The sequence below is a fragment of the Triticum urartu genome, chromosome 7A (genome assembly GCF_056163025.1).
Source record: "Triticum urartu cultivar PI428250 chromosome 7A, HENAU_Tu73, whole genome shotgun sequence".
Taxonomy (NCBI): Eukaryota; Viridiplantae; Streptophyta; class Magnoliopsida; order Poales; family Poaceae; genus Triticum; species Triticum urartu.
The window spans coordinates 314,178,731-314,203,725 of record NC_141879.1 but is presented as its reverse complement, the minus strand read 5'-3'; positions in this window follow the sequence as shown (position 1 = coordinate 314,203,725).

The following is a 24,995-nucleotide window of genomic DNA, read 5'->3' as shown; positions in this document are numbered from 1 at the left end:
TCAAAGAGGATCCAGACATATTTGTGGAGCTTGAGGATGGAGTATTCTACTAGGCGAGCTATGATGGCACAGTAGTGCCAATCGTGGCCGACTATCTTGGCCTCCTTCCCGCCTCACATGTAAGTAATAAAGAGACACCTTCTTCGAAAGAGCTTCCTCATTACGCCTCACCTATCACACTATTTCGTGCTTCAAAGGGGAGGCGCTCGATGCCACAACGTGCACCAGAGGTATCTCCTAGGAGAGCGGTGCCCGCACCAAGCAAATCTTCAAAGATAAAGGCGAACGAGAATATGGCAGAACCTTCATCAAAGAGGTATGATTTTTTAATCATGCCTCCTGGCAGTCACATCAAACTGTGACATTATCCGTTGTGTCTTATCAGGAAAAGCGTTCGTCGGACTATGTCCGAGGACCCTGCCGGCCATGCCTCCACTAGTCGGATTCCAGACCCTGCCCTAAGGACGGGGGACGACATGGGAGTGGCGCCAGACTGCCCTTCCGCGAAGGATTCAGATGATGTGTCCGTCACAAACTCCGAAGTGGAGAGCACCATGAATGATCGGCGCCGGAGGGCCGCTCTCCGCGACCCCGGCTTTTCAAAAGAGGCATTTAATGCCTTCAGCTCGACCGATGCATACATCCGAGCTGCTCGGGATGTACTTACCAGAGCCACGGACCCGCATTTAAAAGATATGCGGGTAAGTGTAGATTTGATAATCATATACCAGTAGCCCCCGAGACTTGAAGCAGTTGATACAACTGATTTAAGGATCATTGTATAATCAGGTACTCACGGAGAAGAACAGCCTATTGTCTCAAGAGCTGGAAATGTGTCAGACCTAGCTAGCTGCGGCTACCGCCGAATTGGAGAGATCCAAGGGGGCATCGCCGGGTAATGTTTCCCCGCATCAGAAAAAAGTATAATCATACACCAATAATATTAATACTATTGTGTTTCCGCTGACAGGATCAGTAGATCAACTGAGGGAAAAGCTGAAAATTGCCCAGGCTGGTGAACAGGAGGCCGAAAGGCAATATGCGGCAGGCGAGCATGTGCTGACGCGGGTTAGGGATGAAAACAACAAGCTGCAGGATTCCAATACCTTGCTGGGCGAAGAACTAAAAGATGTGCGAGCCAGGTAGCTGACGTTGTCAAAGAGAATAGGAGGCTACAAGATAGCATATTCAGTATGTGTTTGACTTTACCTTTATGTAATTCGGCGAAGAAATGATCTGACAGATTTATGTCTGCAGGTATGTTAACTGGCCGTCTCGAAGAGGAAATGTCCGGCTCTCAAGGCGACCTTCTGCAAGAGTTGTCCCAATTGCACGAGCGAGCTCGGCAAGCAATGCGGAGCATTGCCAAAGCTTTGTGGCTGTCCGCCTCTCCTCTAGGGAGTATGGAGGAGCTTGTGAAGCTATTCCGGGGAGCTCGACGATGCTTTCGATTATGGAACATATCAGCCCGCCGAGAAGGTGCGCGGGAGGCCTGGGCCATGGTAAAAACACAGTACACCAAGATTGATCTGAATCATATGGCCCGAGTCAGACCTAAATGGTCAGATGGAAAAGAAATTCCAGTTAGTTTGGTATACGACCAAGTAAAGGTAGCCGCCACATACTCCTAATAGGATTGTAAGCTAGACAGCATGTTAGACGGCATAGAGGAAGAAGTTTCTGAGTCTAAATGACTATGTACTTCAATTGACAAATTTATTTGTCCCTAGCCGGATTGTAAAACGATTGTCATGGCAAACCTTTTCGCTTCGACCTCCATACCCGAAGGCTCGAAGTGTTTTCGAATACCTGCTCAGTAATATAAACCGGGGCATGCGTGGAAACCAGGCATAGGGGTCATAGTTGCTTGAACAGACAAGTTGTATCCGGCTAGCTATGTTATATTACATTGTAATTGTAAGAAACATCTTCCAGGGAGAATATATCCGTTAATGGTTCCTTTCCCTGGGCGAATATGCGTTAGTATGCATGTCTGAACTGTGATTGAAAAAATCGCAGTGTGAGTGACATTTGCGGGTTCATAGTGTAATGAGTGTAACACATCTTTAGTCCACCGACCCAATATTCCCTTAAGAATTCTAGCTTTCGGCTTCACCCAGTCTGAGGTACACGGCCGGATGACCCGACAGTAACAATCGTAGAGGTGCTCCCTTTATGCCCTAGCCGAACAAACAGGAACGTAGGGCATAAGCACAGGAGCCAGGCAACCCAGCTTGGCCAAAACTGAAGTCATAACGATGCATATAATGACGAAGAAAAGGTACATATGCGGAAGAGGACACATATGTGTTGAGCTTGATGCTCGGAGAAGAATCATAAGCTTCTGTAAAAGAAGCCCCCATGTATTATGAGTGTATACATTTAAGGATGTGCACATCATAGGTGTGCGGTCTGGCCACACAAGAGCTAAAGAGCTAAACAAGAAGTTAAAGAAAGGAAAAAGGAAATAATGGAAACAAAGGGAGAAGAATACGAACAAAGAGTCTAGCTCTAGGCGTAGAATCTTTGGAGTCTGGCGGCATTCCACGGGTTTGTTTGTAGTGCAGTTGGCGGCATATGCCTTTGATTGTCAAAGAGATGGCATCCAAGACAACGTTGGACCAAGTCCTGTGCGTCTGCTCGGGCCGTCGGCCGGAAGAAACCTATACGAAAGGCCTTACTTACAAGGGCCCGAGCCGCAGCATGGTAACCGCCGAGGCCAGCATGAATTCCGGCCAGGAGTTGCCGTCCTTCTTCCTCGGAGATACATCTTTGAAGGTCTCCGGTAACACTTTTGTTATAAAGCTCTCCGTCATGGACCTTGTAGGCTTTTGAGCGCCGAACAATGTAGCGAGCCTCATTCTGGTCCTCAGGGAGCTCTCGCCTATTAAGGTAGGCTAAGAACGCTTCGGTCCATGGGGCAATTACTGCCATTATTAGATGGGTCGATGATGTTATTTCGGTGGCTGAACCCCCAATTATATCGGTACTTTGTTCGGAATCTGTGGGTATAGTCGGATCTGGGCTAGTGTTGCCACTCTCATCCTGCCACACCACGGATGGCTTGAAGAGCCTTTCCAAAAAGATGTTAGGCGGGATGGGGTCGCGCTTGGCACCCATGCGAGCAAGGACGTCCGCCGCTTGATTAGTTTCTCGAGCCACATGATGAAACTCGAGTCCCTCGAACCGAGCAGATATCTTGAGTACAGCGTTACGGTAGGCCTCCATCTTCAGATCCTTAGCATCGAAGTCTCCATTTACTTGGGATATTGCGAGATTTGAATCCCCGCGCACCTCCAGGCGTTGTATGCCCATGGAGGTAGCCATCCGAAGACCGTGCAATAAGGCCTCGTATTGGGCTGCGTTGTTGGAGTTTGTGTATTATATTTGGAGTACATACTGGATTGTGTCTTCGATGGGGGACGTAAAACCGACGCCTACTCCTAAACCAGCCAGCATTTTAGAGCCATCAAAGTACATGACCCAGTTGGAATATGTGCCGTACTCTTTAGGGAGTTCGGCCTCTATCCATTCGGCGATGAAGTCGGCCAATACCTAGGATTTAATGGCCCGGAGTGGTTTGCATGTTATGTCAAATGGTAATAGCTCAATAGCCCACTTGGCAATCCAACCCGTAGCGTCGCGGTTATTTATTATATCATTGAGTGGTACTTCGGAAGCTATCGTAATCGAACTCTCTTGGAAGTAGAATCATTGTAACGCCCTCGATGCGGCTATATCTCCCACGTGTCGGAGCACGACTTAGAGGCATAACCGCATTGAAAGCAATGTCGCAAGTGAGGTAATCTTCACACAACCCATGTAATACATAAGGGGAAAAGATACATAGTTGGCTTACAATCGCCACTTCACACCAATACATGAAAGCATTACAACATCCAAATACAATGAAGGTCCGACTACGGAACCAAAATAAAAGAAGAACCCCAAATGCGACAAGGTCCCCGATCGACCCCAACTGGGCTCCACTACTGATCAACTAGAATGAGACGACACAAAGGAGAAGATCTTCAATAAGCTCCTCCTGAGCTAGGTTGCATCATCTGCGCGGACTCATCGGCACCTGCAAACTGGTTTTGGAAGTATCTGTGAGCCACGGGGACTCAGCAATCTCGCACCCTCGCGATCAAGACTATTTAAGCTTATGGGTAAGGTAAAAGGTATGAGGTGGAGCTACAGCAAGCGACTAGCATATATGGTGTCTAACATACGCAAATGAGAGCTAGAAGAGAAGGCAAAGCACAGTCGATAAAAGTATGATCAATAAGTGATCCTAAAACAACCTACGTCAAGCATAACTCCAACAACCGTGTTCACTTCCCGGACTCCGCCGGAAAGAGACCATCACGGTTACACACGCGGTTGATGCATTTTAAATTAAGGTCAACTTCAGGTTTTCTACAACCGGACATTAACAAATTCCCATCTGCCCATAACCGCGGGCACGGCCTTCAAAAGTTCAAATCCCTGCAGGGGTGTCCCAACTTAGCCCATCACAAGCTCTCACAGTCAACGAAGGAATAGACCTCCTCCCGAGACATTCCGATCAGACTCGGTATCCCGGTTCTACAAGACATTTCGACAGGGTAAAACTAAACCAGCAACACCACCCAGATGTGCCGAAAAATCCTGATAGGAGCTGCACATATCTCGTTCTCAGGGCACACCGGATGAGCAAGACGTCGGGTAAGCTAGCGCAGAGTTGCCCCTGGTAGCCTCGGACATCGCTCAGTTGGACCAACACTCAGAGGAGCACTGGCCCGGGGGGGTCAAATAATGATGACCCTCAGGAGCGCGACTCCCAAGGGAAAAGAAAAGGCTAGGTGGCAAATGGTAAAACCAATGTTGGGCATTGCTGGAGTAGTTTTACTCAAGGCGAACTGTCAAGGGGTTCCCATAATAGCCCAACCGGGTAAGGAACGCAAAATCCGGGAACATAACACCGATATGACGGAAACTAGGGCGGCAAGAGTGGAACAAAACACCAGGCATACGGCCGAGCCTTCCACCCTTTACCAAGTATATATTGTGATATCCCAACAAGTAAACAATGTTCCAACAAGGAATGATCCCCATGTTCCAACAAGGAACAAACTTCAATCTTCACCTGCAACTAACAACGCTATAAGAGGGGCTGAGCAAAGCGGTAACATAGCCAAACAACGGTTTGCTAGGACAAGGTGGGTTAGAGGCTTGGTTCACCAATATGGGAGGCATGATAAGCAAGTGGTAGGTATCGCAGCATAGGCATAGCAAAAGAGCGAGCAACTAGCAAGCAAAGATAGAAGTGATTTCGAGGGTATGGTCATCTTGCCTGAAATCCCGCAAGGAAGAAGAACGAGTCCATGAAGAAGACAAACGGACGTAGACGAACAGTTCCTCACAAGCACGACGTTACTGGAACCAACCCGAAGAAGCAAACACCGGAAAAGAAGCACACAACATAGTAAACAACCAACACATGAACATGGTGTGATATGCGGGATGCGGTATGCGATGCATATGCATGATTTGCAAAGGAAATGATTGGACCTGGCCTCAACATGGAAAACCAAGTGTGCCACTGGAAGGGTGAGATGAAATCACTTGAAAATGATATAAAGAACGCCGGAATCGGAGTTACGGTTTGGAAATGGCAAGCAATTCAAATATGGCACCGGTCTGCGATATACAGCAAGTACCCATCTAAATGCAATGCGATGTACATGCTACAACATTAAATATGGCATACAAATACATGGCAGGGATGCATTCAAGATGCTTAACAAAAGTCTAGCACTAAGCTACGGCCAATTAACAATAACAGGTTCAAACAAGCATGGAAAAAATGCATATGACAAACAGATTTCAGACTAAGTGAAATTAACACTTGTCTGGAATTTCAGATCAGATAGCACTCTTCGGAGCAACAAAACTATATGCTACAGGACCTGAACATGGCAAAGTAAAGCATGGCATGGAGCTACTAAAAGAGCTTAACAAAAGTCCCTTAGTGACCTTGAGGCAAAAGGGATCAGAAAATACAATTGCAAGCATGTGAACATGGCAAAAACATAATCAGTTCTCAGACTTAGTGAAAACTGGAGCATGCTGAAACAGATATCAAGTAGGCATGTTTACGAGCTCGATGCACTCACTACAGAGCAAGGCATGATAATCTAAGCATACACCCAACAAGAATACACAAAATAAAAGCTAGGCATGGCAAGAACAATAACATAGCATGCACGGATCAACTACAACAAGTAGACAAAATCGCTAACAAGTAGACAATCTGCCTAGATTCACGAAGTAGCAAAAGTAGAGCTCGATTGACTCAATATAGGGTGCTCCATAATTGCAAACAAAGACATGGATGGATAGAGCCCTACAAGACTAACAAAACATCCTTACTGATCATCCTCAAAAGAGGCATGGATCCCTAGGAAACAATATGAACATATGGCATATTGAGATAAACAGGTCAAGGACTTAGTGGAAATGCTAAGTCCCTGAAATCAGCATTACCAAGTGCCTCACTTTGCATGCTTGTGCTAGTCACCACACACATCACAAAAAATACATGGGTTGCACCTCTGGAAAGATGGCAAAACCCTTAACAAAACATATGTAGGGCTCATGGGCATATCATGCACACAATAATCATGTCAAAAATGACAAATATCTAAATGGAGCAGCAGATCTGACAATTATCTCAAGTAGCACTCTTCCAACAGTATTTCGGGCATCAAGATGAGCTCAAATGAAAATGATGCAATGAGATGAAATGATGTTGATATGCTATATGCCCAAAACGGATCTATGGATGCAAAGTTATGATGCTATGAACATGGACATATGAAACTGGGAATCTCGAGGACTTAGGAAAAATATACCCTCTGAAAACAGATCTAGGGTTCGTGCACGCAGATCGAGGCGGGGCCGGATCCTCGCCGGAGCAGTGGTTGCCGGCGCTTGCGTTCGTCAGAGGAGAGGGCTCGCCGCCGGAGCTCACGCCGGAGCTCGCCAGCGAGGTGGCCGGAGTAGAGGGACCACGGAGGAGGAGGCACGCGGCGACGGGGTCACGCCGGCGAAGGGCGGCGCCGGCGGGAAGAAGGCGAGGCGCGGCCGGGGACGAACTCCGGTGGCGGCGCGGGACTGAGCATGGCGGCGGCGGCAAGGCATACGACGACGAAGGCGAGACGCGGTCGAGAGGCGGGCGACGCGTGGGGGCTCAGGCCCGGTCGCGGCTCGGGCGGGCCGGCCTTGGGCCCCGCGGGCCGGCGGCAGGTGCGGTGGAGAGAGAGGGAGGCATCCGGCTGAGGTGGCGGCGTCTGATTGGTGCAGGACGCTGCCGCGGGTGACGTGTCGCGACGGGATTCGCCGGAGCGAGGTGGCGGCGGCGGCTGGACATGTCCGGTCGGTGGGAGAAGTGTCCGGCAACGCGAAGGGTGTGGATCTAGGGTTTCATCCGCGAAATGATCCGAAATTTCGGGGAGGGGTGCTCTTTTATAGGTAGAGGGAGTAAGGAGAGTCCAAATGAGGTGCGGTTTTCGGCCACGCGATCGTGATCGAACGACCGAGATGATGGAGGAGGTTTAGGTAGGTTTTTGGGCCAAATTGGAGGGGTGTTGGGCTGCAACACACACGAGGCCTTTTCGGTCCCTCGGTTAACCGTTGGAGTATCAAACGAAGTCCAAATGATACGAAACTTGACAGGCGGTCTACCGGTAGTAAACCAAGGCCGCTTGGCAAGTCTCGGTCCAATCCGGAAATGTTTAATCCCCACACACGAAAGATAGGTAGAAATGACCACCGGAGGAGAACGGAACGCCGGAATGCAAAACGGACAACGGGAAAAATGCTCGGATGCATGAGACGAACATGTATGCAAATTAAATGTACATGATGACATGATATGCAATGCATGACACGCAAGCAATGACAACACACCAACATCGAATAACTGGAGGACACCTGGCACATTGGTCACGGGGCGTTACAACACTACGCCACTACGAGAGGATCTCGTCCCGAGATCTAGAATGGCACCGGAGGGAAAACGGAAGAGAAAGAGAAGAGGTAAAACTAAGTTGCTCCTTTGACCAATGAGTGAAACCAAAGAACCTTGCAGAAGTTAAACAAATTGAAAGAAAGAATACAACGGAGACGAACGAAGTTGAAAACACTCTGTTTGAAAAAAAGGGACAAGGAAGAACAACTTCGAGCAGCACTCCGGTTGAGAAGTTATGCAAGACTTGATAAGGCGAAAAGAACTTGAGCAAAAGGGCACAACACTCCGGTTTAATGGATAGGCATGGAAAGAACATGATCTTTGACAAAACGAGATGATGGGTTGAAAAGATGAACATCACAATGCCTCCGGAACAAAAGTAAGAATGGAATGGAGTGAACGAAGGGAAACAAGGTCTTGAGAGAGCATGCTTACAACAAATGCTAGAACGGAGTTGTTGGAAAAACCCACAATGAAAATAATAAGCTTGATATGGTATTATGGAATACATGTCAAATAAAAAGGTGACAACCTGCCACTAACAAAATCAAAGATTGGATTGATATCAACAAGGAGACGAGAAACTATATCGCACCGGAAAGGGTAAATGAAGAAATTGGATCATTTATGAGCACCACAATTAGCAATGATCCTTAGGGAGGGCTTTAGGTGAAATATATCCCAAGATAACTCCAATGACGAGATTGATGGATTTAAAATATCTCATTCTTGACCACATGTGAATCATGAAAACATGAACTCAATTATCAAGAATGACATAAAACCACCTCCAATAATATGGAAGAAAGAATTGCACTCCGGATAGCAAGATGGAGAATGCTTGAACTCCTTTGAAAAGAATCTCAATGAACACTTCGAGAAAGGAATTAAATCCTTGATGAACCATCATGGAGAACCTTCATGAAGAACTCCGGTAAACAAAAGAATGATCAAACGGAAGGAAAGAGAAGTTGAAAACACAAGGTGAATCCTTGTAATGATTTAGATGGATCTTCGCGTCGAGAAAATGCGGAAAAACTAGGAACTCTGGAAAAGCAAGATGTAAACAATTGAAACCAAGAATTTTTGATGAGGCTCCGGAATAAGGAATTAATCACTTGATGAAGCAAGAATAAGAATTACGTTATGCGTATCCATCACCAATTTAAATTGATGACAATCAACGGATTTGGCATATTACTTATTCTTGTAGAAAAGATTAAGATAGATATCGCGCCAACTTGAGAATGCCTTCAAAGAAACACCGGTGGAATCGAAACAAGGAATGAATTGATAAGATAACGAAAGAAGAGGAATCTTGCACGAACCACCGTAATAATTAAAATGACCGAAAGGAAGATAAAGGAACACCGGTTAGAATTATGAAATGAACGGGGATACTTGAGAGGATTTAGCTACATGAGAACGAAGAGATGACGAACTGATTAGAGAACACTTGAACGATGCACCGGTAAGATTTGGCGAATGAGAGCTGAAAGCTGGAATGAATATTTCTGAGATGTTGGCTCCGGAGAATCAAACTGAAAAGACTCTTGAATTGCTCCGGATAGGTGAAAAAAAGTTCTCACAATCCAAAAACAACTATGAGAGGATGGCAACAAGCTAGAATGACGAGTCTTGAAGAGACAAGAACAAGATTGGGAGAAAAAAAATCTTCTTCGGTCTTCACATGTTGAGAATACCGATGAGAAACACCACCATGAATTGTTGAGATACTCCGGGATGGAAAATTATAAAGGTTGAACCAGTGATGAAAAGAATTTGAAAGATCTTGGAGAAGGCAATTGACTGATGATAACTCATTCTTACGTCAAACTTCGAAAAGAAACTTTAGGATAGCTCCGGGAAAATAAGAAGAGTCAGGTAAGATCCTGGGAAAAGACCTGTGGGTTAGGGCCCACTGAAAAGAAACACCGTTGAATGATTCAAAAGAGAGAAAGCACCAGTTGAATTAAATGACTTGAATGAGGGGACATCCTCGAAAGAGTTTGAATGAAAGCAGAGTGTAAACACGAATCTTCGGGATATCTTGAGCACTCCGAAACAAATGTATAGCGGGATCTGAATGATTAAGAGGTGCACCGATATGAGATGGTATTTGAAACGAGGAAAGGATATGATCAACAAAGCCTGAATTGGTTCCACCGGAGAAGAAAATAACAAAGAATGATGAGCTTGACGCTCCATTAGAAACTTCATGAGAATCACCGGATAAGAACATTAACGGAAAAGAATGGAGATACTTCTCATCACTGAGATGATACTTGATTAAGAAATCTGAGTCTTCGAAGAAAACAAGGGTGGGTGGGCGGGAAAACAAAGGCAGCTTGGGACAGATAAAATGAGCACCGTTGATAAGAACTGATAATTGATCTTGCGGATGTTGAAATGATCGGATCCACTTGAAGAGAAAACACGCCGGTTGAAAAAGAATTAACATGACAATCTCGATTGTCAATAAGGATTAGTATTCACATCGGAGTATGAGAACACCGTTTGGGGAAGGTATGGAATCAACACTTGACATTGAAGCAACTTGAATACCACAACTCAAAACAAAAACAAAGGATTGGCTTGCAGAATAAGCCGGAACAAACATATGATAGAGATTTCGTCCGAAGATTTCGTGGTGGGGCCTACACGGGCTCGATCGTACAGCACCATCATGTACAAGGCAGTGCACATGACATACGAAGCGTCCCCAAGTCGGCATAGCCAAGGACTCTTTAAGACACAACGAGAACACTGTAAAACCAACCGTGAATAGGCGGACCACTAGACGTCGAACCCCAATTTCATATCATACATCTGTCGAAAGATATCCTAAGAGCTACTTGAATTCCCACTTATAAACTCCCGAAACTTTCCGGTTATGCAATCAGGTGTTGGGGATACAGGGGAAGCATAATATCTCACCCAAATCTAGCAAATCCTACATCCAGCTGTATCCATCCTTCAACACATAACCAAGAAACCTTCGGAAATCGTCTACCTCAACCTTCGAAAAGCATCCATTATACAAGTTATGGCAATACTCCCGAACTCCCGCCCCAGTACTGGGTGGCGTCGAGGTTATCTCACCAACAAACTGCATAAAAGAGATTTTCGATGTCGGCGTACTAAACTCAGGTATTCCAGAACTGCAACGATAAAATTATGACGACAACACCTTGGAGCTCAACTCCCCAGGACACTTCCACAAAACCCCTGACAGGAGGCACCAAGACAATGTTCCCGTCCAAAACCATCGGAACGATTCCAAGATACCCGCATGATCCTAAATTTTTTTTTGTGAAATTTGAGAACAGAAGAGTCAAAACTCTACGCCAGGATGCCTTATCAGAGCGATGAGGAGACTGGGGAGTAAACAAGATTCCTAAACTCTCCGATATATAATTCCTAAATGACTCAAAATATTTTTCTAGACTCAACTCGGCCACTAAAAATGATCAATCAGTGGGGGCTCCTAAGTTCGGGGAAGGCTCTGATACCAACTTGTAACGCCCTCGATGCGGCTATATCTCCCATGTGTCGGAGCACGACTTAGAGGCATAACCGCATTGAAAGCAATGTCGCAAGTGAGGTAATCTTCACACAACCCATGTAATACATAAGGGGAAAAGATACATAGTTGGCTTACAATCGCCACTTCACACCAATACATGATTCAAGCATTACAACATCCAAATACAATCAAGGTCCGACTACGGAACCAAAATAAAAGAAGAACCCCAAATGCGACAAGGTCCCCGATCGACCCCAACTGGGCTCCACTACTGATCAACTAGAACGAAACGACACAAAGGACAAGATCTTCAATGAGCTCCTCCTGAGCTGGGTTGCATCATCTGCGCGGACTCATCGGCACCTGCAAACTAGTTTTGAAAGTATCTGTGAGCCACGGGGACTCAGCAATCTCGCACCCTCACGATCAAGACTACTTAAGCTTGTGGGTAAGGTAAAAAGGTATGAGGTGGAGCTGCAGCAAGCGACTAGCATATATGGTGGCTAACATACGCAAATGAGAGCGAGAAGAGAAGGCAAAGCACGGTCGATAAAAGTATGATCAATAAGTGATCCTAAAACAACCTACGTCAAGCATAACTCCAACAACCATGTTCACTTCCCGGACTCCGCCGGAAAGAGACCATCACGGTTACACACGCGGTTGATGCATTTTAAATTAAGGTCAACTTCAGGTTTTCTACAACCGGACATTAACAAATTCCCATCTGCCCATAACCGCGGGCACGGCCTTCAAAAGTTCAAATCCCTGCAGGGGTGTCCCAACTTAGCCCATCACAAGCTCTCACAGTCAACGAAGGAATAGACCTCCTCCCGAGACATTCCGATCAGACTCGGTATCCCGGTTCTACAAGACATTTTGATAGGGTAAAACTAAACCAGCAACACCACCCAGATGTGCCGAAAAATCCTGATAGGAGCTGCACATATCTCGTTCTCAGGGCACACCGGATGAGCAAGACGTCGGGTAAGCTAGCGCAGAGTTGCCCCTGGTAGCCTCGGACATCGCTCAGTTGGACCAACACTCAGAGGAGCACTGGCCCGGGGGGGTCAAATAATGATGACCCTCAGGAGCGCGACTCCCAAAGGAAAAGAAAAGGCTAGGTGGCAAATGGTAAAACCAATGTTGGGCATTTCTGGAGGAGTTTTACTCAAGGCGAACTGTCAAGGGGTTCCCATAATAGCCCAACCGGGTAAGGAACGCAAAATCCGGGAACATAACACCGATATGACGGAAACTAGGGCGGCAAGAGTGGAATAAAACACCAGGCATAAGGCCGAGCCTTCCACCCTTTACCAAGTATATAGATGCATTAAGTAAACAAGATATATTGTGATATCCCAACAAGTAAACAATGTTGCAACAAGGAACGATCCCCATGTTCCAACAAGGAACAAACTTCAATCTTCACCTGCAACTAACAACGCTATAAGAGGGGCTGAGCAAAGCGGTAACATAGTCAAACAACGGTTTGCTAGGATAAGGTGGGTTAGAGGCTTGGTTCACCAATATGGGAGGCATGATAAGCAAGTGGTAGGTATCGCAGCATAGGCATAGCAAAAGAGCGAGCAACTAGCAAGCAAAGATAGAAGTGATTTCGAGGGTATGGTCATCTTGCCTGAAATCCCGCAAGGAAGAAGAACGAGTCCATGAAGAAGACAAACGGACGTAGACGAACGGTTCCTCACAAGCACGACGTTACCGGAACCAACCCGACGAAACAAACACCGGAAAAGAAGCACACAACATAGTAAACAACCGACACATGAACATGGTATGATATGCGGGATGCGGTATGCGATGCATATGCATGATTTGCAAAGGAAATGATTGGACCTGGCCTCAACTTGGAAAACCAAGTGTGCCACTGGAAGGGTGAGATGAAATCGCTTGAAAATGATATAAACAACGCCAGAATCGGAGTTACGGTTTGGAAATGGCAAGCAATTCAAATATGGCACCGGTCTGCGATATACAGCAAGTAGCCATCTAAGTGCAATGAGATGAACATGCTACAGCATTCAAACATGGCATACAAATATATGGCAGGGATGCATTCAAGATGCTTAACAAAAGTCTAGCACTGATCTACGGTTCAAACAAGCATGGCAAAAATGCATATGACAAACATATTTCAGACTTAGGGAAATTAACACTTGTCTGGAATTTCAGATCAGATAGCACTCTTCGGAGCAACAAAACTATATGCTACAGGACCTGAACATGGCAAAGTAAAGCATGGCATGGAGCTACTCAAAGAGCTTAACAAAAGTCCCTTAATGACCTTGAGGCAAAAGGGGTCAGAAAATACAATTGCAAGCATGTGAACATGGCAAAAACATAATCAGTTCTGAGACTTAGTGAAAACTGGAGCATGCTGAAACAGATATCAAGTAGGCATGTTTACGAGCTCGATGCACTCACTACAGAGCAAGGCATGACAATCTAAGTATACACCAAACAAGAATAGACAAAATACAAGCTAGAAATGGGAACAACAATAACATAGCATGCACGGATCAACTACAACATCCTTGGCAAAATCGCTAACAAGTAGACAATCTGCCCAGATTCATGAAGTAGCAAAAGTAGAGCTCGATTGACTCAAGCTAGGGTGCTCCATAATTGCAAACAAAGACATGGATGGATAGAGCCCTACAAGATTAACAAAACATCCTTACTGATCATCCTCAAAAGAGGCACGGATCCCTAGGAAACAACATGAACATATGGCATATTGAGATAAACAGGTCAAGGACTTAGTGGAAATGCTAAGTCCCTGAAATCAGCATTACCAAGTGCCTCACTTTGCAAGCTTGTGCTAGTCAGCACACACATCACAAAAAAATACATGGGTTGCACCTCTGGAAATATGGCAAAACCCTTAACAAAACATATGTAGGCTCATGGGCATATCATGCACATAATAATCATGGCAAAAATGACAAATATCTAAATGGAGCAGCAGATCTGACAATTATCTCAAGTAGCACTTTTCCAACAGTATTTCGGGCATCAAGATGAGCTCAAATGAAAATGATGGAATGCGATGAAATGATGTACTCTCTGAGATGAACATTTTGATATGCTATATGCCCAAAACGGATCTATGGATGCAAATTTACGATGCTATGAACATGGCCATATGAAACTGGGAATCTCGAGGACTTAGGAAAAATATACCCTCTGAAAACAGATCTAGGGTTCGTGCACGCAGATCGAGACGGGGCCGGATCCTCGTCGGAGCAGTGGTTGCCGGCGCTTGCGTTCGCCGGAGGAGAGGGCTCGCCGATCGGAGCTCACGCCGGAGCTCGCCGGCGAGGTGGCCGGAGTAGAGGCACCGCGGAGGAGGAGGCACGCGGCGACGGGGTCACGCCGGCGAAGGAAGGCGCCGGCGGGAAGAAGGCAAGGCGCGACCGGGGTCGAACTCCGGTGGCGGCGCGGGACTGAGCATGGCGGCAGCGGCAAGGCATACGGCGACGAAGGCGAGGCGCGGTCGAGAGGCGGGCGACGCGCGGGGGCTCAGGCCCGGTCGCGGCTCGGGCGGGCCGGCCTCGGGCCCCGCGGGCCGGCGGCAGGCGCGGTGGAGAGAGAGGGAGGCGTCCGTCTGAGGTGGCGGCGTCTGATTGGTGCAGGAGGCGGCCGCGGGTGACGTGTCGCGACGGGATTCGCCGGAGCGAGGTGGCGGCGGCGGCTGGACATGTCCGGCCGGTGGGAGAAGTGTCCGGCGGCGCGAAGGGAGTGGATCTAGGGTTTCATCCGCGAAATGATCCGAAATTTCGGGGAGGGGTGCTCTTTTATAGGAAGAGGAAGCTAGGAGAGTCCAAATGAGGTGCGGTTTTCGGCCACGCGATCATGATCGAACGACCGAGATGATGGAGGAGGTTTAGGTGGGTTTTTGGGCCAAATTGGAGGGGTGTTGCGCTGCAACACACACGAGGCCTTTTCGGTCCCTCGGTTAACCGTTGGAGTATCAAACGAAGTCCAAAAGATACGAAACTTGACAGGCGGTCTACCGGTAGTAAACCAAGGCCGTTTGGCAAGTCTCGGTCCAATCCGGAAATGTTTAATCCCCACACACGAAAGAAAGGTAGAAATGACCACCGGAGGAGAACGGAACGCCAGAATGCAAAACGGACAACGGGAAAAATGCTCGGATGCATGAGACGAACATGTATGCAAATGAAATGTACATGATGACATGATATGCAATGCATGACACGCAAGCAATGACAACACACCAACATCGAATAACTAGAGGACACCTGGCACATCGGTCATGGGGCGTTACAGTCGTATCTTCCGGGATGCCATGAATACCGCATATGCTATCTTTTGGTAATGAGGGTATAGGGATTTGCATGGTGTGAGGACAGTGGATACGTTGTACACCGGTTTCTGGAGTGGGAACTTGTGTCCGTCCTCCTCTCGCTCAACGACGAGCACTGCGCTCACCACCTGGTGTGTTACAGAGATGTATAATAACATCGGTTCACCAATGTTTGGTGTGGCCAGGATTGGGTTGCTCGCTAAAAGAGACTTTATTTCCTCAAGTATGGCTATTGCTGCTTCCGTCCACTCGAAGTGGTTGGAATGTCGCAGAAGGCGATAAAGTGGCAATGCTTTTTCTCCTAGTCTGGAGATAAAGCAGCTTAAAGCTGCCACGCATCCGGCTAGTTTTTGGACCTGTTTAAGGTCGGTTGGCGTAGCCAATTGTGACAAAGCTCTAATTTTGGCTGGATTTGCCTCAATTTCTCTATTGGAAATGATGAAGCCCAGCAGCTTTTCAGTGGGAATGCCGAAAACACACTTTTCCGGATTAAGCTTAATGTCATATGTCCGGAGATTGTCGAATGTGAGACGCAAGTCGTCTATTAACGACTCGACGTGTCTAGTTTTGATGGCGACGTCATCTAGATATGCTTCCACGATCTTGCCGATTTGCTTCTCCAGGCATGTTTGAATCATGCGTTGGTAGGTGGCGGCGGCGGAGGGAGGCCTGCGTTGCCTTGCGGGCGATCCTCGCGAGGCCGACCCCTCCAGTCTCCCTCGCGAGGCGGGTCTTGCCAGCGATCCTCGTGAGGTTGATCGCGCCACCCTTGGCGCGGGCCTCGGTCTTCCCAGCGTCCTGCGTTCCTTCCTCCTCCTCGACCGTAGCCCCGGTCACCGCGGTCGGGGCGACGGCCGATCCTTCCTTCTCGCACGGCTCGGAGCTCTTGACATTCGTTGGTGTTGTGGGTGTGGAGGTCGTGGTACACGCAGTACCGGCTGCCCTTGGAAGGCTCGGGCTGATCTCTGCCCCGCTTGGTGTCTGGTTCTGCCGCGAGCACGGCAGCCCCCTTGCACTTCACATCCTTGGCCTTGGGCTTCTTCTCTTCCGGGTCCGCGGCAGGCAGCTCGAGGAGGGAGAGACGCCCTTCCTCAGCCCTGGCGCACTTGGTTGCCAAGTTGAACAGCTCCAAAGAAGTGCACAAGTCTTCATGCATCGCCAGCTCCTCCTTCATCTTGACATCGCGCATGCCGTCGGAGAAAGCTGAGATGATGGCCTCTTCAGTCACCCTGGGAATCTTGAGGCGTGCGTTGTTGAAGCGCTGGATGTACTACTGCAGGGTCTCCCCAGGTTGTTGCTTGATGCGGCGCATGTCGCTCACGGCGGGTGGCCGGTCGCGAGTACCTTGGAAGTTGGCGATGAAGTGGGTGCGCATCTCGTCCCAGGAGGAGATCGTGCCTGGAGCCAGGTTCAGGAGCCAGGTGCGGGCCCCGTCCTTGAGCGCCATGGGAAACCAGTTCGCCATGACCTTCTCGTCTCTGTTGGCAGCTTCGATGCCCAGCTCGTAGAGCTGGAGGAACTCCGCAGGGTCAGCCGTGCCGTCGCAGTGAGGAGGCAGGTCTGGCTTGAACTTGCCGGGCCACGCGACACTGCGTAGCTCGGCGGTGAAGGCACGGCAGCCTGCTGTGGCCACGGGAGGCCTTGGGTGACGGAGAGCTTGGTCTTGCATGTCCCCACGCGCCGCAGCTGGGTCTTGACGTGCGGGAGCAGGAGCATGGTCGCGACGTGCTGGAGCAGGGAGCGCCCGGGCAGCTTCTTGCGGGCGAGGGACTTCCTGGCAGCTCTGCTCTTGCTGTGCTAGCACCTGACGGAGTGGGTTCCGCCCAGTGGCCACGCGCCTTGGAGCCATGGCGCCTTCTTGAGGAGGAGGCGGCCGGGGTGCCGCTGGAGCTTCGTCGCCCGCGCAGGGCAGGGAGCGGTGCAGCGGAACGGACGGCGCAGGAGAGCCCCCTGCGGCGCGGACGAGCTCGGCGACACGGATGAGCCATTCTTCATAGACGTCGTCGACGGGGCGGTAGCGCAGGAGCTCATTCGCCGCGATGAGCGCAGCTCGAGCCTCCATGGGTGCGCAGAGCGCGCGGGACGAAGAACCAGCTGGGGGGAGCGAGGGAGTTGCGGTGCGGCCGTCTTGCCGCACGGACGGATGCTGAGACGATGCTTGCTGCTCGTCCCCCGCCGGGCCGGTGGCGGCGTTGACGGAAGGTGACGGGGAACGGTGAGGACGCCCGCCGACAGGAGCCGTCTGGGCGACGCGGGAAGCGAGAGCGGCCCGGCGCTCGGCGCGGGCCCGATGAGCATCAGACATGGGTGCGATGGTCGGAGGAGAACGGGGTGGTGGAAGACGAATTCCGGCGCACCCCTACCTGGTGCACCAAATATTGGATTTTGGGTTCCGGCAGACCCTTGAGGTTCGAACACTGGGGTGCGCGCGGAGATTTCGCTTCCTACCTTCCTGCACCCCTTCGCGTCGCTAAGATCTAAGCTATGGAAAGAACAACACAAGAGACACATGGTTTATACTGGTTCGGGCCACCGTTGTGGTGTAATACCCTACTCCAGTGTGTGGTGTGGTGGATTGCCTCTTGGGCTGATGATGATGAATGATACAAGGAAGAACAGCCTCGCGAGGGTCTGTTCTTTGCTGGGGCGATGAACTGCTGGGAGGAGTTCAGCCACCCTTCTGTCTCTCTGATTGTCTTTCTCCGATTCAACCTCCTATCAAACCTCTCCTCTTAACCCCTCCGAACCCCTCTCTTCTGTGGGTGGCTGGTCCTATTTATAGAGGCCCTGGTCCTCTTCCCAAAAATCGAGCGGGAAGGGAGCCAACAATGGCGGGCTAATTTGAAGGGGGACAGCTAGTACTCGCTACCCTGACAAAAGTAGTCTTTGCCTGCACAAAGCTCTGGTGGTGACGCCGTCTTGGGCTCCACGATGACCTCCGTCTTGCAGTCTTCCTGGTCTTGGTCTCGTTGCACTGAAATGGCAACCTTTGCCTGATGCCTCGGTACTCCGCGGCTGCGCTTGCCCCCTTTGCACCAAAGAGGAAAGGAGGACACTGCGCGGGCTGGCACCCGCCTGGCGCCCTTGGTCGTCATGGCTTGCGTCACGGGCACCTCGTGCGGTACCCCGCCTTGATCTCTCCGCCTCCTCACGAGCCATCCTGATGAGGCCGTGCCTGAGGAAGCTCCGTGTCGTCCGCCCCGCGAGGCTTGGCCCCTCGCGAGGGTCTTGGTTCTGTGTTGATGAAGATGGGCCGTGCTGGGCCCCCTCTTGAGCCACGCCGCAGGCCGCAGGCAGGCAAGTCTGGGGACCCCCGTTCCCAGAACGCCGACACAACCAGGGAGGAATGGGTGTGCTTCGTATCTTACTTGTTGAGAGGCGACGGGTTTCCAATCCACCCCTTCCTCCATGGACTCCTGGAGTATTACGGCCTCCAACTGCCGAACCTCACGCAGACCTCTATCCTGCACATCGCGGGTTTTGTTGCCGTCTGCGAGCTTTTCCTAGGCTGTGAGGCCCACTTTGATTTGTGGAGGAAGCTATTCTGCCTCGTCCCTCGCAACCGAGGAGTGTCGATATTCGAGGTGGGCGGCGCCAAAGTATGGCGCATAGCCAGGACCGGATACCTGTCCGGTATGCCAAAGAAAGCGCCCTCAGAATGGCCCTCAGAATGGTTCTATATTGAGGATGTTGCTCTCCCCGACCCAGTGCGAAGGGGTCTTCCCGAATTTTCAAGTGCTCCGTTGATGGAACGCCACAGTTGGCGCCCCTGGATCCTCGAGGAGGAAGATAGCGCGGAAGTCCGTCAATTGATGGGCAAGATAAGGACACTTGCCCAGTCTGGATTATCAATAATCGAGGTGATGGCGACTTCCATAGTGCGGGGGGTCCAACCACTTCAATACAGAGGGCTTCCCATGTGGCACTATAATGGGGAGGATGACGCCTCACACTGCGGTCGGAAGGGTCCAGACACCCCTACCGCTTTGGTCAAAATATTAGCCGAACTATGCAGAGGGGAGAAATAGGAGTTCACTCGTCTTAAACATCGAGATGGATTTTCTATGTACAATCCACCGAGCTGGGTGAGCTCTAATCCCACCACTTTACTCAATCCTCTCCCTGAATCGCTTTTAATGGATATTAACCCATCTATTCGTAACAGGAATGGCAGAAGGTTGTCGAGGGGATTTATGGCCCTGCCCCATAGCCAGAGGATCCCAACCGGGACCTAGACCCCGGATTCAAAGAGGATCCAGACATATTTGTGGAGCTTGAGGATGGAGTATTCTACTAGGCGAGCTATGATGGCACAGTAGTGCCAATCGTGGCCGACTATCTTGGCCTCCTTCCCGCCTCACATGTAAGTAATCAAGAGAAACCTTCTTCGAAAGAGCTTCCTCATTATGCCTCACCTATCACCCTATTTCATGCTTCAAAGGGGAGGCGCTCGACGCCACAACGTGCACCAGAGGTATCTCCTAGGAGAGCGGTGCCCGCACCAAGCAAATCTTCAAAGAGAAAGGCGAACGAGAATACGGCAGAACCTTCATCAAAGAGGTATGATTTTTTAATCATGCCTCCTGGCAGTCACATCAAACTGTGACATTATCCGTTGTGTCTTATCAGGAAAAGCGTTCGTCGGACTATGTCCGAGGACCCTGCCGGCCATGCGTCCACTAGTCGGATTCCAGACCCTGCCCTAAGGACGGGGGACGACATGGGAGTGGCGCCAGACTGCCCTTCCGCGGAGGATTCAGATGATGTGTCCGTCAGAAACTCTGAAGTGGAGAGCACCATGAATGATCGGCGCCGGAGGGCCGCTCTCTGCGACCCCGGCTTTTCAAAAGAGGCATTTAATGCCTTCACCTCGACCGATGCATACATCCGAGCTGCTCGGGATGTACTTACCAGAGCCACGGACCCGCATTTAAAAGATATGCGGCTAAGTGTAGATTTGATAATCATATACCAGTAGCCCCCGAGACTTGAAGCAGTTGATACAACTGATTTAAGGATCATTGTATAATCAGGTACTCACGGAGAAGAACAGCCTGTTGTCTCAAGAGCTGGAAATGTGTCAGACCTAGCTAGCTGCGGCTACCGCCGAATTGGAGAGATCCAAGGGGGCATCGCCGGGTAATGTTTCCCCGCATCAGAAAAAAGTATAATCATATACCAGTAATATTAATACTATTTTGTTTCCGCTGACAGGATCAGTAGATCAACTGAGGGAAAAGCTGAAAATTGCCCAGGCTGGTGAACAGGAGGCCGAAAGGCAATATGCGGCAGGCGAGCGTGTGCTGACGCGGGTTAGGGATGAAAACAACAAGCTGCAGGATTCCAATACCTTGCTGGGCGAAGAACTAAAAGATGTGCGAGCCAGGTAGCTGACGTTGTCAAAGAGAATAGGAGGCTACAAGATAGCATATTCAGTATGTGTTTGACTTTACCTTTATGTAATTCGGCGAAGAAATGATCTGACAGATTTATGTCTGCAGGTATGTTAACTGGCCGTCTCGAAGAGGAAATGTCCGGCTCTCAAGGCGACCTTCTGCAAGAGTTGTCCCAATTGCACGAGCGAGCTCGGCAAGCAATGCGGAGCATTGCCAAAGCTTTGTGGCTGTCCGCCTCTCCTCTAGGGAGTATGGAGGAGCTTGTGAAGCTATTCCGGGGAGCTCGATGACGCTTTCGATTATGGAACATATCAGCCCGCCGAGAAGGTGCGCGGGAGGCCTGGGCCATGGTAAAAACACAGTACACCAAGATTGATCTGAATCATATGGCCCGAGTCAGACCTAAAGGGCCAGATGGAAAAGAAATTCCAGTTAGTTTGGTATACGACCAAGTAAAGGTAGCCGCCACATACTCCTAATAGGATTGTAAGCTAGACAGCATGTTAGACGGCATAGAGGAAGAAGTTTCTGAGTCTAAATGACTATGTACTTCAATTGACAAATTTATTTGTCCCTAGCCGGATTGTAAAACGATTGTCATGGCAAACCTTTTCGCTTCGACCTCCAGACCCGAAGGCTCAAAGTGTTTTCGAATACCTGCTCAGTAATATAAACCGGGGCATGCGTGGAAACCAGGCATAGGGGTCATAGTTGCTTGAACAGACAAGTTGTATCCGGCTAGCTATGTTATATTACATTGTAATTGTAAGAAACATCTTCCAGGGAGAATATATCCGTTAATGGTTCCTTTCCCTGGGCGAATATGCGTTAGTATGCATGTCTGAACTGTGATTGAAAAAATCGCGGTGTGAGTGACATTTGCGGGTTCATAGTGTAATGAGTGTAACACATCTTTAGTCCACCGACCCAATATTCGCTTAAGAATTCTAGCTTTCGGCTTCACCCAGTCTGAGGTACACGGCCGGATGACCCGACAGTAACAATCGTAGAGGTGCTCCCTTTATGCCCTAGCCGAACAAACAGGAATGTAGGGCATAAGCACAGGAGCCAGGCAACCCAGCTTGGCCAAAACTGAAGTCATAACGATGCATATAATGACGAAGAAAAGGTACATATGCGGAAGAGGACACATATGTGTTGAGCTTGATGCTCGAAAAAGAATCATAAACTTCTGTAAAAGAAGCCCCCATGTATTATGAGTGTATACATTTAAGGATGTGCACATCATAGGTGTGCGGTCTGGCCACACAAGAGCTAAAGAGCTAAACAAGAAGTTAAAGAAAGGAAAAAGGAAATAATGTAAACAAAGGGAGAAGAATACGAACAAAGAGTCTAGCTCTAGGCGTAGAATCTTTGGAGTCTGGCGGCATTCCACGGGTTTGTTTGTAGTGCAGTTGGCGGCATATGCCTTTGATTGTCAAAGAGATGGCATCCAAGACAACGTTGGACCAAGTCCTGTGCGTCTGCTCGGGCCGTCAGCCGGAAGAAACCTATACGAAAGGCCTTACTTACAAGGGCCCGAGCCGCAGCATGGTAACCGCCGAGGCCAGCATGAATTCCGGCCAGGAGTTGCCGTCCTTCTTCCTCAGAGATACATCTTTGAAGGTCTCCGGTAACACTTTTGTTATAAAGCTCTCCGTCATGGACCTTGTAGGCTTTTGAGCGCCGAACAATGTAGCGAGCCTCATTCTGGTCCTCAGGGAGCTCTCGCCTATTAAGGTAGGCTAAGAACGCTTCGGTCCATGGGGCAATTACTGCCATTATTAGATGGGTCGATGATGTTATTTCGGTGGCTGAACCCCCAATTATATTGGTACTTTGTTCGGAATCTGTGGGTATAGTCGGATCTGGGCTAGTGTTGCCACTCTCATCCTGCCACACCACGGATGGCTTGAAGAGCCTTTCCAAAAAGATGTTAGGCGGGATGGGGTCGCGCTTGGCACCCATGCGAGCAAGGACGTCCGCCACTTGATTAGTTTCTCGAGCCACATGATGAAACTCGAGTCCCTCGAACCGAGCAGATATCTTGAGTACGGCGTTACGGTAGGCCGCCATCTTCAGATCCTTAGCATCGAAGTCTCCATTTACTTGGGATATTGCGAGATTTGAATCCCCGCGCACCTCCAGGCGTTGTATGCCCATGGAGGTAGCCATCCGAAGACCGTGCAATAAGGCCTCGTATTGGGCTGCGTTGTTGGAGTTTGTGTATTATATTTGGAGTACATACTGGATTGTGTCTTCGGTGGGGGACGTAAAACCGACGCCTACTCCTAAACCAGCCAGCATTTTAGAGCCATCAAAGTACATGACCCAGTTGGAATATGTGCCGTACTCTTTAGGGAGTTCGGCCTCTATCCATTCGGCGATGAAGTCGGCCAATACCTGGGATTTAATGGTGGTACTCATTTCTCCTTGGTTGCGGCATTTTAGAGCCATCAAAGTACATGACCCATTTCAAAGTACATGTTGAGAATACCGATGAGAAACACCACCATGAATTGTTGAGATACTCCGGGATGGAAAATTATAAAGGTTGAACCAATGATGAAAAGAATTTGAAAGATCTTGGAGAAGGCAATTGACTGATGATAACTCATTCTTACGTCAAACTTCGAAAAGAAATTTTAGGATAGCTCCGGGAAAATAAGAAGAGTCAGGTAAGATCCTGGGAAAAGACCTGTGGGTTAGGGCCCACTGAAAAGAAACACCGTTGAATGATTCAAAAGAGAGAAAGCACCGGTTGAATTAAATGACTTGAATGAGGGGACATCCTCGAAAGAGTTTGAATGAAAGCAGAGTGTAAACATGAATCTTCGGGATATCTTGAGCACTCCGAAACAAATGTATAGCGAGATGTGAATGATTAAGCGGTGCACCGGTATGAGATGGTATTTGAAACGAGGAAAGGATATGATCAACAAAGCCTGAATTGGTTCCACCGGAGAAGAAAATAACAAAGAATGATGAGCTTGACGCTCCATTAGAAACTTCATGAGAATCACCGGATAAGAACATTAACGGAAAAGAATGGAGATACTTCTCATCACTGAGATGATACTTGATTAAGAAATCTGAGTCTTCGAAGAAAACAAGGGTGGGTGGGCGGGAAAACAAAGGCAGCTTGGGACAGATAAAATGAGCACCGTTGATAAGAACTGATAATTGATCTTGCGGATGTTGAAATGATCGGATCCACTTGAAGAGAAAACACGCCGGTTGAAAAAGAATTAACATGACAATCTCGATTGTCAATAAGGATTAGTATTCACATCGGAGTATGAGAACACCGCTTGGGGAAGGTATGGAATCAACACTTGACATTGAAGCAACTTGAATACCACAACTCAAAACAAAAACAAAGGATTGGCTTGCAGAATAAGCCGGAACAAACATATGATAGAGATTTCGTCCGAAGATTTCGTGGTGGGGCCTACACGGGCTCGATCGTACAGCACCATCATGTACAAGGCAGTGCACATGACATACGAAGCATCCCCAAGTCGGCATAGCCAAGGACTCTTTAAGACACAACGAGAACACTGTAAAACCAACCGTGAATAGGCGGACCACTAGACGTCGAACCCCAATTTCATATCATACATCTGTCGAAAGATATCCTAAGAGCTACTTGAATTCCCACTTATAAACTCCCGAAACTTTCCGGTTATGCAATCAGGTGTTGGGGAT